The 15,914-nt window shown below is 39.3% G+C and overlaps 1 long non-coding RNA gene across 2 annotated transcripts in view; it reads left to right on the top strand.

Annotated features, from left to right (window-relative positions):
• Positions 1-2,634: 2,634 nt before the first annotated feature.
• LOC141805891 (uncharacterized) overlaps positions 2,635-15,914 on the top strand; it is a 147,450-nt gene continuing 134,170 nt past the window's right edge. For both annotated transcript variants that reach the window (XR_012599741.1, XR_012599740.1), the window contains exon 1: positions 2,635-2,809. This is a non-coding gene — a long non-coding RNA (uncharacterized LOC141805891). The remainder of the gene's footprint in view (positions 2,810-15,914) is intronic.

Below are 15,914 nucleotides of genomic sequence, written 5' to 3'. Positions count from 1 at the left end.
CATGAAACTGGAGTTTTCCAAAATCTTCACTTTGTCCAGAGTTTTCAGAAAACATCAATTTAAGTGACAGAAAACTGCGGTTTTGTGTGGACAGCAGGCATAAATGTGTAAAAATTAATGCAGTCCTTTGTCAATGAAACAATAAAATCTTTAACATTTTTTGAAAATGGTTCATTTCTGAATTTTGTCAGGCTTGAGAGCTGGGTTGTGATACATGTCAAATCCTTTTTTTATTTAATGTTTTCCTTGCATGAAATTTCACATAAGCATGTTTATTAAAAACTGTCAGGGGTGAACCTTGTCTCTCATCAGATTAGAAAGATTAAATGTTTTCTTTGCAAATGTAGGATTTAAATAATAACCATTTATCACCATGTGTTGGTTTAATGGTTAAAAAAGGGTTTATATGGGCATAAAAAAATAAATCAATACGCAGCTTGGATTTCTTGTTTTGATCCTTATAAAACAACAGATCAACAGTGTTATTAAGAGGGGATTTTCTTGGTTTCCATACATATTTTAATAACGCTGCTCTCAATTCAAACATCCCAGCCTCCCTGCTGAAATCCGGCCCTGAAGTTAATTGAGTCAACATTTCAATCACTTTGTTATGGAGAAATGCTTGCGACAGCCATTACTCTGGAGAGTAACAAGAATGTCACAGGGCACTACAGCACTCAGACACACTGGCACGCAAAACTGTCCAGAGGCACTAACAACTGTAGTTCCAATGCTCATGCTAATCCCAACCCCACATATGCAAGATAAAATAGCAGCAGTCAAAAGGATGAAGAGAAAGAGGTCATTTTAGTTGATTCAGTCATAACGGCTTCAGTATCAAATGAAGATAAACAACTGGGGGCATAAAAAAGTATAGGCCCTGGATCATAGCACGAAATGAGCAGCATGAGTTTCTCTTTGTATCTGTGTTTTATTTAAGCAGAACTTATCAGTATTTCAACAGTGATTCAAATCATTATCAGTGCTTGAGGAAACATATCTCTCAGACAGTTTTAATGCTTTCTATCGTTACTCCAAACTACCTTGCTCTTCCACTTAAACTGTGATAGGTCTCCAGAAAATCAATTTGTGAGAAAACCACTTTGAGAAAATGTTTTCTTTAAGGGAAGTGATAACTCATTCCCAAATACAGCTGTGAATAAACAAGAAATGAGTTGAAGAAGTACATAATGTGATAGACACCTAAAGGTAAGACTGCATTTTATCAGAGGCAGGGAAGGCCCTGCTAAAGTCACATGACACCTTTCACTGACTTCTACATACATGTAGGTATACTCAAAGGAGCGGTCTGAGGTAGATGGCTAGGTAGCATGTGGCCCAGCTAGCTGGCAAGTTAGCATGCTAACATTTTACCTGGAATTAGGGTTGCCACGTTTTAGGCTGAAAAATAAGGAACACCCTCAGCAGCTGGGGTGTTAGTGGCCCGTCTACTAAATATAGAGTTGTACTACCAGTTGTGGTAATTTTTTATTAGTTAGAGTTTTGGTTCGCAAACTGTGCTTACATGACTTTTCATGGCAGTAAGAATAATTTTAGAGTATTTCTTCAAAATGTATTCTGTCCTTTGGTTGTTTTCTCTAAAATCATGAATGGTACAGGTTATCATTATTGACCACCACCAAGGAGGTTATGTTTTTGCGAGAGTTTGTTTGTCAGTGAACAACATAACTCAAAAAGTAACATATCTTGATGAAATTTTCAGGAAATGTTCAAAATGGGATAAAGAAGTGATTATTTTTGGAAGTGACCCAGATCATTGTCTGGATCCTGGACTTTTTTAAAAGATTCTTTATCATTGTGAGATAGGGCAGTTTTCACCATATGTGAATATAACTCCACGATATAAGATCTGATTGCTTTGCAAAACAATATAAGACAAGGTCACCATAATTTCTTACGGATATAAAAGTACGGTCTAGATACTGGCAATATTCCCCGATACTAAGATCCAGGATATGAAATGTGCACTGGTCATCATAATTTTCAACACTGTCAGGAAACAAATTATCGTACAAACTTGCAACTAACACCAAATTGCAGCAGACAGTCTGCTGAAAGGGAGTATAACATTAAAGTAGGACTAAAGTGTTGCATAAAAATCACAGTATGCTTGGCGGAGGTCTACGCTCTCTGAGTGCTTCTCTAGTGTCTTGAACTCAAAGAATTTTCCTTAAGTACCAAATCAAAGAGGAACAAAAGTGATCGGTTTCAAAACGGTTATGGAAAACTGAGATCAAAGTCACATCTTGCAGCCCTGACTTTAGTCACAAATATTCCTAATGAAGTTTACTTTTTACTTTGTTTTTTTTTCAAATATATATCAAAGTGGGCTGGTTTTTGTTTTACTAGTTTTACACAAATATGTAAATGACTCAAATAGGCCTACATATTTAAATGTTGAATTAATTTAAAAGTAGGCAAAGACACAACACTTCTGTGTTATGTTTTGCAGGTGCAGACCAATTTGGTGGAAGAGGGGGCAAATGACTCTTAATAGTAAAGGTTGCAGACAGAACATGCATGCAGTCTAAGACCCACTGGCCTCCAACTGCTGCCTCCCACCTGCTTTTACATGTGTGTTGCTGATTAGCAAACAGCTACAGGTGTGCCCAATCACATGGAGCTGCAGTGGAGGCCAGGGCTGCACCTGTAGAAGAAGAGAGCAGGAAGAAGACACACACAACCACACACAAACAAAACCATACGGCTGGAGCCACAACATTTTTTTTTTCTTTTCTTTGAGTAGTATAAGCAAAAATGCCAGAAACCCCAGCTCCACTTCAACAAGGTAAGCACTCCTGCTTCTGGAGTCTTTTCTCCTTTGCTGTGTTCTGACAGTGTGTATCAGCTTGTCGCTGCTGCTGTGTGTGTGCTGGTCACTAAGTTGTGCTGTGTTTCTGCCTGTGTATTGTAACCAGGAAACAAAGTATGGCCTTTGTGTTTATGGGTCCATATTTCTCTTCGTTTACTGTCTGTTAGCTGCATAATGATGCTTTCAAGCTGTTTGCGAAAGCAGTCATTTTTGACCGCTGTGGGTAAAACAGATTCTTGTGGTTTGTAATGGCTCAATTGGCTTCATTGAAGGTTCACATGTCTTATAATAGGGTTTGAACTCAGCTGGAGCAGTGTTCCCATGTGACAGCTTATGCCACTTTATCCGTTGTATCATTGTTCAATCTAAACTGCTAAGCCTCGCTGCTTCTTCTTCCACATTCCCTCTCTTATCATAAATTCATATCCATGTACTCAAGGTCATCTGTCACATTCCCTAGCTGCATGGTGTTTCATAAAAAGAGGCTATCTGCTCAAAGGCATGGATTTCATATTTTAATATCCGTAAGTTGATTATCATCTCCTGCTGACATGTCTTAGCCTGCTGCTGCTTATCAGGTGGATTCTTCCGTACAGACTGAACCGTTAGGGTTCAGGATGCTTCATTCAGGGAATTCCCTGTCATAGCCTGGGATACTTTGACCATGCTTGAACCCTGCTGTGGACCCTTGGTAGATTCTGTTTTTGTAAATATACAAATTTTGTACAGTTTTTAGAACTACGTAAGCTCCCAGTACATTGCTTAACTGTTGAGTTGGCTTTTTAGATTATGTAAGTTGCATAGGTTATACAAGTTAGCTTCATAATATTCCAATGTGAAACAGTGGCCTGCTCGGTGTCATGGTGGATTTTCTTTGGTCAAATCTGCCTGTCAGAAGTTTTTTTTTTTTTTTTTTTAAAGAAGCAACAACTGTGGTTATCATTTTTATTAGTTTGTAGTGTGAAGATATGTTACTCACTTTTCTGTTCAAGATAAGGCATCTCAGTTTTATTTAAAAAAAAAGGTTTTCCTTAATCTCTTAGAACTCCTATCAGATTTCTGGGATATTCCATTGCTCCTCCTGATGTTGAGTCACTAACATGATGAGGCTATAGGGATAGGTATCAAAAACCGGTTCCAGTTGAGAATCAATATGAAATATTTTAATCCATTGCTACTGTTTGGCTTTGTACTCGAGGATTCCCTTAGCAGCAGCATGTCAGCCCGATGTTAATCTCTCGTCACTGGCTTCCAGTGGCAGCTCAAATCAAATTCAAAGCTCATTAAAGAGCTTGACAGGAACAACTCTCTCTTACCTGGGGTTCCTCATCCAGGTCTATACTCTTTCTTGCTCTCTACGCTCTGCTTGTGAAAGACGCCTGGTGCTTCCATGCCCGGCGCGGCTCCAAATCTCTAGCCAGACTCTTCTCCTCTGTTGTGCCCAAATGGTGGAATGAATTACCTAACTCTAACGAAGGTCGAACACCCAGCTCTTAGTGAATTTTCAGCTCTAATCACTAGGGGTGTAACGGTACACAAAAATCACGGTTCGGTACGTACCTTGGTTTTAGGTTCACGGTTCGGTACATTTTCGTTACAGTATGAAACACCGCAAAACTATTTGCTTGTTTAGCATGTTTATTAAACCAAAAACTTCCCACTATACAGCGACGGGAAAGGCTCTTCAGGCTCCGGTTGGTCGTTAGCAGCAGCCATGATGCACAATTCAGACACAAGCTCCTGTGGCTACGGAAGCTCTTTGATATCCATCTTCTGATTGGCTCACCGAGACGTCACGTCCACATGATATGCACACGATGGAATCACAGACCACTTTCCTCATGAATATTAAAACGCCTTCCCAGCTCAGCCAATCATAGACAAGTACTCACATGAATATTAAAGAGCCATATGCAGCGGCTAACTTAAACTTACTGTACTTGTTTGAATACTGCACTGTACCGAACCAAACGGCCTTATGAAGCAGTTCGGCACAGATACATGTACCGTAACACCCTTACTAATTACTGAATATCATTGAAGGTTGAAGTATATTGTTGCAGCAGTTGCAGCTGTTCATTGTGGTTAGTTGGCTACAATATTGTAAAAAAAACGAATAACTTAAAAAATAACTACTGCAAGAATCTAAACAACTTAAAATAATGCTATTACCACTTCAAGACACTAGATGACCTACTTAGGTCTATAATATTTTTCAAAACAGTACATCAATGTCAAACATGTAGTTTATATATCTTTATCTATCTATCTATCTATCTATCTATCTATCTATCTATCTATCTATCTATATATATATATATATATATATATATATATATATATATATATATATATATATTCACTTATAAACCCAGTTTTATGTTGTTGGCCAAGAAAACCTGTAAAGCCACTTTTTGTAAAGAGAAAATTCACAGGACCAATACATTTTGAGGGCAACGATTAAAATCTTATCAATACCCATCCCTTTGAAGCAAAGAGCCTTGCAGATGCTTTAGGACATTGTCTTCATTTGCTTTAACATAGAGATAATTATGCATTGTTTATCTGGATGGGCTGTCAATACCAACTCATTAATTTCAACCAAATCAAAGTCAGTGGTTTCTTTTTTTCTTATTTATTAGACTTGTTCCTTTCTGCTAATGCACTGCAGCATCTTCCTGTTTTCTACTGCTGCTGTTTTGGAAAAGAACACCTTTCACAGGGCATTTGAATGGCACACTTCAGTGACTCAGTAAAAAACCCTGACTCGTGTCAAAAGTAATATCCAGTCAATGTCAAAAGGCTTGAAAAAATCACCAAAGTATTTTGAGCCAGAGCTCCAACACTAGAAGCAGATGGATGTCAGTGCAACCCTATCACAAAAGCCAGCAAAGCACTACTTGCTGTTCTTACATTTATGATGGAAAATAAACTTTATCTCACAGGATAAGCACTTCAAAGCTGTTTCTACCTCTGCTTGAGAGTAAAGACATTTTCAGATGTTGAACATTTTATACGACTAAACCGAAAAGTTTAGACCATAAAGAAGTTGTTTGGGTTTATCTGAATCCTACATGAATATCCTGGTAAGAACTGCTTCATTTTGTTTACACCAACTTTATTTTCTATGTATTTATTTTGGAAAGAAAAATATTTTGATAACCCAACAACAATATTGAAAGACATTTTTTATCCCTGCAAAACTTGCTTCCAAAATAACGTGTCAGGTTTGATGTTGCACAAACACATTCTTGTTAGTAGTAGGTAGGGGTTTTATTCAAAGAGCCTGTGAGGGCTATCTGCCAAACCTAGTGTATTTTTAAGTTAGTTTTTCTTACTTTTTCATGCCTTTGATTGAAGAGGATAGGACAGTGGATCGAGATGCAAACAGGTTGAGAGTGGGGAATGACATTTGGGAAACAGGCCGCAGGCCCGACTTAAACCCTTTGTCACCTGCTGAAGGGCGAACCTCATGGGGCGCAACCTAGGCAGCTTGCCCATCTACACCCTAGAAAGCTAGTGTTTTTCTGGGAAAAATAATCAGTTTCCCTGATGTACAAGCTACTGAGAGCCCTTTGCTCTGAGATGTGAGTGTAACATCTAACGTTAGTAAATTCTGGTTATGTCCTACCAGCGCTGATCTACAATCTCAAACCTCACCAAGCAGAGCTAACGTAACCTCCTTCTTCATTTTATTGACACTTTTGGTACATTCATGTAGAAGGGTTGTTGACTGTTTAAACAGCAATTAAGATGTAATCCTAGTTTTTTTGAAACATCTCCTAATTAAGATTATTTGCTGATTAATTGTGATTAAAAAGGGTCTTTCATTCTATTGCTAATTTTTTCTCTATGTGTTTGTCTTCTTGTATCTAAGGCACCATACATACTTACAGGAAGTGCTACTAGCTTTTCAAGGTGGAAACTCGACTTGCTTAAATTGCCCTCAGTTTTAGTGACTTTACACTGAACACTGTTGTGTTGTGTGCTGTTCATTTTAAAAAAGCTTGTGAAAACATCAAAGATAAAGTAAGGAGGTCTGCCTTAAATGTAGGTCCTTTTGAAATCAGCTTCATCAAGTTCTGAAGGTCCTGTATTCAATTCCAAGCAAAGTTAATTGGACTGAATAAAAGTTCTGCTTTATGTTGGTGCCTTAGACTCCAGAGTGTTTGCTCACTCATAAATCGATCAATCAGTCTTTGTGTACCACCAATTCTGAACCGAAGTTACCTCTTACTATTTGAAAGGAAGAGAAGAGAAGGCTGTTTTCTTTGTTGTTTAACTCAAAACAAATCCTGCAAAGCAGCAAAAGCACTGCCCTTCATATACTGGCACTAAGACACTTATTTTGAGTTGCTTTGGTTTGTTTGATTGGAGGTCTGTATAAGACTTAAAGGGCTAATTGATTAAACTTTGGAGGACAGGTTTTCTTTTGACAGACTGAACAATCACTTAGTTGTTGGGGACAATTTATAGAAAGAAAAAAGCATTTTTGCCTTAATCCACTTTGTGACTTTGAGGTAAAGCATGAAACTGCTTGAAAATACATTTAGTGGTTTTGCTTGGTATTATGATGTGTGGTTGGTGACTTAAAGAGCCAATGCAGTGCTTCTTTAAGGGTTTATACTGTCATTCTGGTACCTTTATTACAGCTTTATAGTATCACAGCTTTATAGTATCACAGCTTTGGCTAGCCCTGGATGTCTTTTTTGCAGTTTTAAGTCAGATCCAAGAATTTCTTATTGAAATGTTGCACACATTTACTTAAGAAATCCAACTTTGTTGCTATAAATCCATGTTTAAAATACAGGATAGCATGGTATCCCTTCATTTAGAGGTGCACAATGTCTAGGTCTGTTCCCTTTTGCCAACCCCAGATGCTACTTTGGGCATTATAAGCTTGATCTTAAAGAAGGACAGTGGAACTGAATGCTCTGCTGCACCAAAGTGTGATTTTGCTGTGCTTTTTGGCTCTATGTCTTTGATCTTTTTTTTTTTTTTTTAATTTCAACCCTGTTTTGAATTGGTCAAAAGAGGATCCCTACTAAAGCAGTCTGAATTTTTCAGTCAGTGAGATGTTTTGGTTTTTATGTTGTAAGTGTGTAGTTGTTGCCAATTTGGCAAATTGTGTACCAGCAGTCAATAGCAAGCACAGTGGCTCGAATTGGACCAACTTTGAATTATTACGCAGTTGAAGCAGTTTTGTAATTTAAACTATGCAATTTCAAGCATGCAATTAATCCTGATTAACTGCTGAAATTAAGTGATTAATTGTAATTTGTCAAAGTAAGTGCTTGACAGCCCCACTAGAATACATCACATTCATTCATCACACCTCTGTGGCACACTCAAGAGTTGGCTTGTTTTCCTCCTAAAGACAGACTTGATTATGACTGAATACGTATGCTGCGTCCCAGGCAACCCAAAAAACTGGGAGATTTCCCAGTTGAGCTCTCTGAGTTTGGACCTGAAAGAGTTCCTGGCAAATTATGACCTCAGTTTGAGTGTAAGGAATTCTGGTATGAAAAACAAACCAGCATGGCAAAAAAAGTACAATACCTAATCATTTCACCAAAGAAGTCTGCAACTTGCTTATTAAATGAAACAGAGGAGGGGAAACATTGCATTATATAACGGACGCTATTTTCAGTATTTGTTGTTATATTGAAACATATGTTGTATTGATTAATGCACAGAAAACCAGCTAACCCCAGAGCAATCATATTGCTATAATATTATATTATACTATTGTTTAGGCGGTGATGTAATGTCACAAGTTGTAACTTGGGGTACAAGTTCACAGGTACGTGTTCGACTGCCTGACACAAGTTAAAGGAGGGAAACACCTGAGTTACAGGTTGCCTGGCATGTAGTATTTGTACATACAAAAAAAAGGTTATTTCGATGAAGTTAGGGAACCTTTAATTATACGACAAAAAGCCTGGAGGTTTCTTTCTATTTTATTTGTTCTTAATCATTAAAATAAGACGGATGATGCTAGCGATTTATCACATCAACCACTGGCTACACTTGAACTGATAAAAAGTTGGGATCTGTTCCAAGGGGGCTGTAATTTCATAGTCAAGTTAATGATAAACAGTGATCACTGATGATAGGTGTGAGGGGTGATCTTTACCTTGTTTTTTTTTGTTTGTTTTTTTTCTTTGGAAAATTTCTTCTCTACTTGAACCCTTTCTTGCACTCATTTTTTTTAAGAAGCTTGGGCTCTGGTCCCACCTGACATCATTGCTGATCTTGGATTCCAATTGTATTATTCTGCCTGGGTTTAGGGAAAGAAGAAAATTTTGATGTTCTTTCTTAATAGTACGCAGTACCATCTAGTAGGGATGGAACGGTTCGGGGCGAGTGTAATTCATGTTTTTCTTGTTTCTTCATTTTACTACTCAGTTTGAAGCGAGTATGTAGCTCCGATCATACACATGAGCAACTGAAGGTGAAGGAGTACAGCAGGACACTTTGTGGGGAAGCGTGTGTGTTGTTTATATGATGAGCAGAGAAGACAGAGTTAAAGGGTGTACCTGTGGTGTTGTGTGGTTCCGCTGTCTGGGAGCACTTTAGATTCAGTGAGAGCTCTGATGACGGCAGTAAGAAAGCACTGAGTGTTGCCAATTTAGAGACTTGGAGTTGCTACATTCAATGACTTTTCAGACCTCTCTGGCGAGATTTTTTTTAAAGATGATAATTCTTGTGACTTTTCTGGAGTTTGGAGACTCTGAGGTTAAAGCACGTTTTGATTTCCTCAGTGGTCAGCGTGTGTGAGCCCCTCCCCTATCCAAAACACACGGACAGTCCTCCTCACTCCCAGCAGTCTCCTCCTGCTGCTCCAGAGCAGACAACTGCATTCACATGAATCCCTCAAGTGTGTGTCTCATTACGGTCTCTTCGGTCGGTCCCCAACTCAGATAAAGGAGGAGGGTTGATATTTAGACATAAAAAAAACAAAAACAAGATGATGTTGTGTTTTACCTGCTTTCTGTCTCTCCCATGTTATTTCTTTCTCCTACAGAGTCCATGACAATTACATGCAAATGGATTATTATGCAAATTAGACAGCAGTGTCATTTATCATTACGGTCATTACGGTTGCTAGGCGCTACCCAAGTAGCTGCCTGTTGCAGCAGCTCTCTCGTCTTTGTCCGTTTCTTGTAATTTTTTCGTCTCATTTTCGTCATCTTTGTATTTGGAGTGGATCATCACTTTGTATGGTTCATTGTCGGTCACGGACACCAAACTTTTTGTGGCTTCGGTGGTATTTTTTACTACTTTTCTCCTGTGTTTGTCTGGAGATCCTACATGTAACCATGGCTGCATTGTTTACATGCGAAATTAGCTGTTAGCAGCCTGTAGCATGTCAATGCTAACTAGTGTAGGGCTTGATGATTTCCCTCGAGCTGAGGAGGAGGAGGTGAGGACGACGTGCTGGTTCTCGGATGTGAGCTGAGAGGTGACGACGTGGACCTGTCCTTCCATCCATAGTTGTTGGGAACGTGGGATCTCGCTCCGGGGGATGGACGAGCTAGCCGTGCTAACCCAGCGGCATCGTGCTGTTCACGGACGTGGCTGACGGAGCTGACATCGGACGCCGCGACACATTGGAGGAGCTTGGCCTGCTGTGAGCAGACAGGATCCAGGAGACAGAGACTGAACAGACTGCTGGGGAGGCTCAGTCCTGGACCCTGTGGAGGTGGAGACTGGCTGGGCTGGAGAGTGGTGGACGAGTGATGGACGGGATGTCGTCATCTATTTTCTTATGGACATTTTTGCACTTTCTATACCCTTTCTTACTTTTGTTTTCTTAAATGCTGCGGTGACTCCTGAATTTCCCCTCGAGGATAAATAAAGTATTTTCTATTCTATTCTATTCTATTCTATTTAATGGCTTATAGTGGCTTCTGGGACAGACAATAGTGATTTTCCTTACTGAGGAGTTGGCATGTTGAAATTAGCAATCTTTCACTCAGCTTTCATAATGTCTGAAATCTTATTTTCATGTACTACAAGTATATGAGAAGTAGAAATGTACAAAAAGGTTGCATTATTACTCCCTTCTTCCAAACAGCTCAGCTCTTATGGGGTTTGAAAATGTTCTCCGATGAATGCTGAACATTGGGACATGCTTCACAGGCTGTGTGTTCAGAATCAATAGTACATGGGCAGAAGCAGACATTTCCTTCGTTTCCATGGCAGTGTAGGGTATTTTTTTCCTTAAAAAAAAAAAAAAAAAAAAGGAGAAAAGAGAGAAATGAGAAATCATCAGACCAGCAGTTGGCGATGATGGTAGCAAGGATGATCTCAATGAGAACCCTGCAGTCCCCAGTCAGGAGCAGATGGCTCAAGCACATGATCTGTTGAACGCAGCTCCTGGTGTGGGTTTCAGAAACAGTGATGAGACTGTTTTGACATAGCTGGTGTTTTACATGACGGGTATCAATGTGGCATTTTCGCTCATAACTTTCACTCAAGCAGTCGCTGACTAATTTCTCCCCAAGTCAGAAAATGAAAACCCAGTGAGCTGATACACGCTATAAGAGCTTGTGTGTGATCAGAAGTCAGAGGAACAGACGATATCTCTCACTCAAATTAACAAGCTGAATGTTAGATGAAGGGTTTTCATTTTTTTCGGTGAGTCACAACCACTTTCGGCAAAATTCTTCTTGACACATTTGTCTCAAGGAATGATTCGAGGAGGAACACAGCTCAGAGTGGTTGGTTATGTTTTTGTTATTTTTCCCCCTTTTTTGAGTGTGCACAAAGATGGAAGGTTGATGATACAATCTGATATTCCTGCTGCTGCACAAATGTGTCTTTAAAAGGCTTTTGCTTCCTGAATTTCTTCCGTGCATTGTAGTGTGCCATAAATTTCAACCGTTCTTCAGCTCATCACTGATTTATAAGATTATCTCATCGTTGTAAAATGTTCCTGTCTAAATTTAAGCTCCTGGATTGGGATATTGGAGAGCACTTTTCTTGCTGAGCCTGTTTGCACAACTCTTTGCTTCAAAGGTTTTCACACTTAAAGCTGGCCTCGTCTAATCCGAGATGGCAGATAGAGAAATATCGCCTAGATATGTTGTCTACATCATCATGTGAGGAGCTTGATAAATCTTACATCAGTGTATTTTGTTTCTAGTTCAACATCTCCTTCTTGGGGCTCTTCTGTGGAAGTGTTATAGACAGCCAACTGTTTGGACTTGGGTCAACAGGGAGCCCAAGCTGCATGAATTATGCATGAAGTCTGCTCCCAGGCATACAGCCCTGTCTGTGCTGCCACTGCACATGCAGCGCTGGAGACTGAGTAACAGGGAGCTGTGGTGGATAAACCAGACACACAGAGAGACAAAAGGGTGACAGAGCAAACACAATACCAAGCATGAGGTTTACAGTATGTTCGACTCTTTGATGAGAATGAAAGATTTGACATTTAAAGGCTTAGTTTACTCAAGTATGTATAAGCTGTTCTACAGTGATTTTACACAGCTGCTAAAAAATATCCAATTGACAACGCTTGAGACTTCAGGGATGTGGTTTTAACTCAATTAAAACACAACTGCAGCTTCTCTGATCTGAATTTATGACACACTAGAGTAATAATGAGATCTGAACACAGTGATGAAACTATTAAGAGATAGGATGACTTTACAACAGGGGGTCTCAAAAGCCCCGTTTCCACCAAGTCCAATTTAGATCAGTACAGGTTGGCCCAGTTAACTCATTCACTGTCAGCCGTTTTAGCGCATTTTGACCTATCTTTCAAGACCCACAGAATATTGAGTTCTATGACTCTGAAAACACAGAAACTACCGAAATAAAGAGTAGACTCTCTGCTTTCATCAAAAAAAAAGATTGTCTCTACCTTTTTCTGTTCTTTAACGGGCAACGTTCCGCACTGAAATGACGTCTATATACGTCAATGGCAGTGAAAGAGTAAAGCCCCCCCCATGGAAGGCGGCATCTAAAATGGACGCTGATCACGGGTCGAAATGAGGTCGCACAAAAACTGCTCCCCCTGGTGGCTGACTGCAGTATAGATAAAAAAAAAATCCATCTCCCCAGTCATTCCAGATGGGCTGTGAACAGACTCTGAAATGTTAATACGCCTCTTAAAATTGTTTCTCACCTATGATTGTGATTGCGATTGGTGATTTAAAGATATTATCTGGCTGCCTTGTATTGAAATTCTCTGTTCTCTGAAAAAAATGTTTTCATTAGTTATAAGAAGTTAAAAACAAGGTTTCACATTATGTTTAACGATGATTGCCACGCCAGCTAAATTATAGAACAATGTCATAGCAGCACAACACACTATACCCTGCTTATAAATCCAACAAAGAAGAAAAACGTGACACAGTAAACAAGGAGCAACAATAGAAGACATCCAGCAATTTGATTACTTTGTGATTGGAAAGTGGCTCTTTGTTACAAAGCCCGATCAAGCTTTGTTTGAGGGAAGGCTGTGAGCCGTAAAGATAAATATAGCCACTTTTGCACAGTAAGTGACAATGCTTTTGACCAGTTATTGGTCTGCACTGTTGTAGCTCCTCCTTCAGGGGTTGGATCGATTTAGTTTGGCACCCCTACTGGGGGGTCCAAAAAGTGGGACGAATTGCCTAGGTTATTTGGGGATCTGTCCTGGGATTAGTCAGTGGAAACAATCTGAACTGAACCACCTGGTTGAAATAGGGCTAAACTCAAATTACCTGAGGGCCAATGAGCATCCAATCTTATGACAAGCGGGTCACTTTAGGTGTCCCACAAAATGAATAAATCAGTGAAAGAAAATTCAGAAAAATATATAACATTAGATAAAAAATGTTGAACCATTTGAACAACTGTACTTCTCAACACAAAATATTTTACAGCCATGTTTGACTTTTTTTTTGCTGAATGCTTGCTGCTAGACACCTGAGAGCTCTTCTTCTCAAACAGCTGGGCTACATTTGCTCTGAGGGAGGTGGTAGTTTGAAACCCCCAATATGACTTGAAGATGAACATCTCTAAATCTTTATCTGTTCTTTCATTTAACTTCTTTCTTGCTTTCTGAAATACAAAATGTTGCATCGACAGCTCTTTGCATATGAGACAGGTATGGTACTCCCACACTCCTGAAACTTCACCCTTTCTTTTGACCTTTGATATGAATAAGACATCTTGCTTAAGGTTTTGAGGATGTTGAAAATGTGCCAAAAGTTTGTATAAAATAGGGGTTTTTTTTTTTCCTGGTTAGGTTCCTGGGTGAAAACGCTGCATTCAGGGTCAACTTGGAAATCAGATATTTGAGATTGAGACCCCTGCTTCATAAGTGGAGGACGTTTTTTCTGTTTCTTTAGACATTAATATTTTTAATTATTTTTTGTTACATTTATCTACTTATTTATTACACTTTGTTTGGTACAAGGTTATAGCATAGACTGCATGAAATATGGATGTAGTCTCTGCAATGTCACCCGCCTGTTTCCTGAACAGAGTAAAGAACCTGATCGTCGGTGGGGGCCATATTGTATATGACGTGGGCTTTGAGCTTTCTTTTCTAACAGCTATAGGATGCACATGAGCTAAGCTGGGCCTCTGATTGGGCAAACTCATGATCCTGGTATCTCCTAAACCGCTGAGTAAGAAAATGTTCAACCCCTCTAGAGTGTGTGCCGATAGCATAATAAGCGTTTCAGACCCAAGCCGTTTTTGAACCAGGCTGTGAATAGGTATTTAACGCGGTGTAACTTAAAGCATTTCGCATAGGCTTCATATTTCTGATCCAGATGTTGCCCCTTTGTCATATCTGCTGTAAAAGTAGCTTAAGGCTGTCCAAGTTTTGTCCTCGTTTCAAATTCTCAAGCATGCAATGTTCTGCTTGCTTTCTCTCTACCTGCTGAATGTTCTCAGATAACCTTGAGCCACTTCTACTGTAGTGTTTGCTCATCCTTTGCTGCAAGCTGATGCCCACTCACATGTCTCGTCTAAGCGAAGTTATGAAGTAAGTGAGGCCATGTTTTCACTGAAGTGGATCAAGACGTTTACTTTTTTTCTTTATCCTCTTAGAAATCGAAGATGGTCTGTGTACATTAGAGCTTAACCTACAGGATGAAGACTGTTGGCTCTGAACTTTCTGTGCTGTTTCTCTCCTGGCATTAACTTTGTTGTTTAAGCTGCATTTTCCAGAAGGAAAGTTTGATATCGGTTTGAGAAGTGTCATGTTGTTGCCGGATGTTATCTAGTGCTGTTGGTTTGTTAAGTAGAAGGGAAAAAAAATCCATTACAAGGAGACACTGACTTTGCTTCTGTAGGTTTCACTTTCACATTCATATCTGTGAATTTGTTCAAAAGTGTCAAATAAGAAGTGGCTGGAAGCAAACTTTAGCTGTTTTTTTTTTTTGTATGTTTTTCTGCACATTGACAATGAAGAATGTCATCTTATCTCATGTTTGCGAAATGGATATCAACAATTGTACTGAAATATTTAGCTAATTTTGGGGTCATTCATCATAACAATTGCCTGCAGTCTTACTTTGATGTATTTTGCTCTCCCTTCTTTGCTTGTCTCTGATCCAACATATCAGTGAATCAAAATGACATCTCTTAATCAGCTCAATGTAGAACATGAAGTTACTCACTGGTTGCTGGTGGCCACTTGCAAAGTTGAGTTTAATAGTGTCAGTTGTAACTTAATTGTGATACAAGTGATACCTTAGCCCTAATTCACACATAAAGCAGGAGTGCTGCGCAGTATGCTGTACTTTAAAAAACACTCTGGTCAATCATTGCATTCATTCAGCACACACTTTACTCCAACGATGTCGTGTTCATCAACCACTGTATGTGGCTATTAAGCTGTGAGTCTATTTTTTGCCAGAGTGCGCTGCAGAAACGTGTCAATCTCTGCAGAGCAGATCGTAACAAACATGAAATCAGGCACAAAAATGAATATCTGGTCACTTGCACATGGCCAGAAGTCATTAGCAGGTCAAATCCAGAGGAATCCAATGAAAAACATTATAATTCACCAACAGAAAGGAGAAGGCATGGACTGACGGTGCTGAAGCTTTGGGAAGGCCAGAGCTTCCCA

The sequence above is a fragment of the Halichoeres trimaculatus genome, unplaced genomic scaffold, assembly GCF_033239565.1.
Source record: "Halichoeres trimaculatus isolate MK-OKI-2021-1 unplaced genomic scaffold, fHalTri1.1 fHalTri1_scaffold_16, whole genome shotgun sequence".
NCBI classification, from domain to species: Eukaryota; Metazoa; Chordata; class Actinopteri; order Labriformes; family Labridae; genus Halichoeres; species Halichoeres trimaculatus.
Note: the sequence above shows the minus strand (reverse complement) of the source record. Positions and strands in the feature narration are given on the sequence as shown.